Source organism: Myotis yumanensis, unplaced genomic scaffold (assembly GCF_028538775.1).
Source record: "Myotis yumanensis isolate MYYU_CA2020_CCGP unplaced genomic scaffold, mMyoYum1.0.hap1 SCAF_2, whole genome shotgun sequence".
NCBI classification, from domain to species: domain Eukaryota; kingdom Metazoa; phylum Chordata; class Mammalia; order Chiroptera; family Vespertilionidae; genus Myotis; species Myotis yumanensis.
This window is the reverse complement of record NW_027223753.1, coordinates 21,031,468-21,035,798: the sequence shown is the minus strand read 5'-3', so window position 1 is coordinate 21,035,798 and position 4,331 is coordinate 21,031,468.

Here is a 4,331-nt window from a genome sequence, read left to right as displayed (position 1 = left end):
TTCTCCTGCCCCTGCTTCAACCATATGGTCCAGGTAGGGACTATCAATCATGGTGTCCCATCCCCATGACTAAGGGCCTAGTTGCCATAGTACTTTCTCAAGGATTACATGAGCTAAAGATCACTCTTTTGTCTTAGGCTGGTGTAGTGGGGTAAAATAAAAAAATTACCTTCCTCCCGCCTTCTAAGTTCTTGTAGCTGGGCTAATAATCAAATTAATATAAGACAGATTAACAGGGGGAAAATGTCCAAAACTTATTACAGATATATATATATATATGCCATAAGAATATGAGACCCAATCCCTGGCCAGGTAGCTCAGTTGGTTAGAGTATCATCCTGATACATCAAAGTTTCATGTTTGATCTCCAGTCAGAGCACATACAAGAATCAACCAATGGCCCTTGCTGGTGTGGCTTGGTTGGGCATCATCCTATGAACCAAAAGATTGCTGGTTCAATTCCTGCTCAGGGCACATGCACAGGTTGTGGGTTCAATCTTTGTTAGGGGCCGTGCAGGAGGCAGTGGATATATGTTTCATTCTCACATCAATATTTCTCTCTCTCTCTCTTGATCTCTAAAAATCAATAAATAAACATTTTTAAATAAAAAATATATTTTTAAAGAATATGAGACCTAAGGAGTCATTGGGCAGTTAAGTTTATGTGCTTTTCTGGACAAAGGAAAGAAAGACAGGGATCTGAGATTTCCATGATAAAGCAGGCAGTTTACGCATAGATGAGAAAGAGCAAACGTGATAAATTCTTGGCGGCCCACCCAAAAACAACGGGACACAGAAAGAAACAGGCATTGCTAGGTTTCCCCCTGTCTGACATATTCAGCTTATACTGTGTTGCTAAGGTGATGCTTCCTTTGAGCAAGTTTTTTCTATCTGAATTTCTTTAAGCAGGTAAGGGGGAGAGCCCAAGGTTCGTTCTGAGATAAATTTATTTCAGAAAGGAAGGAAGAAAAGAGAGAGATAGAAACATCAATGATGAGAGAGAATCATTGATTGGCTGTCTCTTGCACACCCCTTACTGGGGATAGAGCCCGCAACCTGGGCATATGCTCTTAACTGGAATTGAACCCGGGACCCTTCAGTCTGCAGGCCGACACTCTATCCACTGAGCCATACCAGCTATGGCTGGGTCTTTTGTTTCTTAATAACCAGCTTAAAATCAATATCCCAAAAGGCATATGTTGGAGTGACAAAACTTTGGTCCCCTTCACTAGTCCATGTCTGGGCTTCTTTTCTTTGAGTCCAATGGAGTTATAATAGAGAACCATTCCATTCTCTCTTCTCTTGCGCATGCTTCCAGACATTCTCTCCTCCTCTCATACCCTGCTGTTCACATTTCTTCGGACTGATCCTATGTTTGTACCCCTACACCTTCCCTCCAGACTCCCTCAGCTGGGAATGTCTTATAACTTGTCAACTCCTACTCATCCTTCGAGACCCAACTCAAAGGGCTCTTCCTCAGGAAAGCCATCCCTGACCACCCTGAGCAAGGCTTGCCATGCCCCCCTTTGCCTGTCACAGCTTTTTGTACATGTCCTCATCACCTAGTATCCCAATGACCTGTTTTCTTGTCTGTAAACCATCCTCCCCCCCCCCACCTTAGCTATGTTTTTCATCTCCATAACCCCAGTGCCTGGCAAAGCGCCTAGCACAGAGTATAATAAATGTTTACTGAATAAGTGAATACATGAGTAAGAATCTCTCTCTCTCTCTCTCTCTCTCCCTCATGCCATCTCCCTGAGTCACTACTTGGTTTCTATCAAGTGGAGACACAGAAGAAAAACCAGGAGGAACTGCTTTAGTCACTTGATTCAAGAGTGACGTATTCAGAAGAGAAGAAACCCCAGTAGAAATAGGCCATTGCAAAGCCCAGTGGCATTTATATGAGGTCAGTTTTCTGCCAAAGCACCGATGGTGACAGCTTTGAGCTGAGCACTTTGCTTGGGAGCCAGAGCCAAAACTAACATTCAGTGTGTTGAGCTTTTCCGCACGCTAGGATTCTGACAGCTGTTTCTGTCAGCTCCTCAGGGAAAAGCATCTACAAGCCATCTGGGTCTGCCTAGAATCAGGGGTCCCCATCTCTTTTGCCTCAATCTGACCCAAATAACGAGGCAGCCCTCTCCCCCACTGTAGGCACACGCCTCCTCAAAGGGAGCTCTTTAATTGATCAGGACATGGGGCACTGACAACAGTCAAAAACGGCTATAGGGAACTTGGCCTGTAGGACAAGTTCTGACCAATAGTCTGTGAGTAGAAGTAACGTGTCTTTTCCACGCTGAAATACTTAATCGCTGGTGCACAACTCTCCAGCTCTCTTTCCACTATTGAGGCAATCCTGAAAGCCCCATACCGAGGTGGTAGAGCCCAGGATGGAAGTGGTCTGGACCTCTGAGTTATCCAATAGAGTGGAGGAGAGCTAGCTACCCTGCAAGATGCCTTGATCCATAGCAGATTTTGCATGAGTGGGGAAAATATACCATTGTTGTATTAAGCCATTGAGATAGTTACTACAGGGTTGCTCCAGCATTCTCAGCACTTGTTACTACAGCAGAGCCTAGCCTATTCTTTTTTAAAAAATATATTTTATTGATTTTTTTACAGAGAGGAAGGGAGAGGGATAGAGAGTTAGAAACATCGATCAGCTGCCTCCTGCACACTCCCTACTGGGGATGTGCCCGCAACCAAGGTACATGCCCTTGACAGGAATCGAACCTAGGACCCTTGAGTCTGCAGGCTGACGCTCTATCCACAGAGCCAAACCGGTTAGGGCGCCTAGCCTATTTTGACCAATATATGGAAATTAACTGTTTTAGCCATCCAGCATCAGACCTCCTTTCTCCTTGAGGAGAAACATTGCTCCTCTTTATGTCTCTTTGGTATTGCCAGATCCAGCGACCACTTCTTTGTTTTTTATCTTTCTTGATTTCTCAGCAGCATTTGTCACAATTGACCACTCTCCCCCTGGAAACATTTTATCCTGGTGTCTATGACATCATACCTGGCTGGTTTTTCTCCTATTTCACAGCCCCTGCTTCTTAGTTTCCTTTGTTGGCTCTTCTACTGTTTCACCTTAAAAGTTTGAAGTTTTTCAGGGCTTATTCCTAGAGTCCTTTTTCATGGTTTTAAATACCATCCATGAAAAAGACAGCAGGTTGCCTTCCAATATTCATTCTACCATTCCTTATTAATAACAAAACCCCTAGTTTTAGGGGCACACTGTGCCCAGTTAAAAGACTACATTTCCTAGCATGGCCATGTGACTGTTTGGGCCAATGAGATGTAAGAAAAATGTATAGAACCTCCAAGGCATCCTCCTTAAAAGGAAAAAGGTGGGCCTTTCTTTCCTTTTTCTCCTCACTGGCGGGAATGTGAACTAGATGAGGGAACCTTAAGATTGGAAACCAAGTGCTGAGGATGCTGGAGCAGCCCTGAACTGCCTGCCTTTGGACTTATTTTTCTGAAGAGGGATATACATTTCTATCATAAGCCATTTTTTTTCTATTATCATTTGCAACGGAACCTAACCCTGATACATTCTCATGCTGTTGAAGTTGCTTGCTTGCCTCCCATTTGGAAGCCTGGGTCCGGATCCTCCCCCAGTCAGAGGAGTGGGGAACCAGCAAAAGAAATGCACTTCCTGGCCACAAAATAAATAAAAATGCTGGGCCCCCTCCCACAAATTGTAAGTAACCAAGCTACCAGGAGGAGAGACTGGGAGGTGGACCTAGGAATAAAGTTAATTCGCTCACAGAGAGCATCGAATGCTAGAGTAAGGCATGTGTAAGTCCCCTGCAGACAGGGAGAGCCTGCCTGTCTTATCCAGTAATGCCTCCGCTTTGTCGATGCTCAGTGAACGGGTATATTCTTTATTAAGTCATGGTGTTGGCTTAATAAGCAACAACAAAGGAAATGTTGGGAGGCAGACCAGTTGAGAATCACCGCCTAATCCAGCCTTGTCTGCTTTTCACACATGAAGTAACTAAAGCCTCCGTTGCTGGAGGTGGCTCTCAGGCCATCCACAAGGAAAGGCAACCTGAAAACCCCATCTCGGAGATGAGGCGGCGTTAGAATTGGGGAACGAGGTCAAGAAGAGCCCTGGGGTTCGTGTCTCCTTAAGATGGCTGTGCTGGAACCACCTGACCCGGCGGCGAAGCCCCGCCCCCGCTCGGCGCCCCTCGCCGCCGGGCCCCGCCCCGCGCCCCTGCGCCCCGGCGGTGCGGCTTGTGAGGTGTCTCAGCACCGCGCCTGCGCAGTGGGCCGCGGCGCGAGGGGCGGAGGCTTTATAACCACTTCGTGGAAGCTGCACGGTTTCT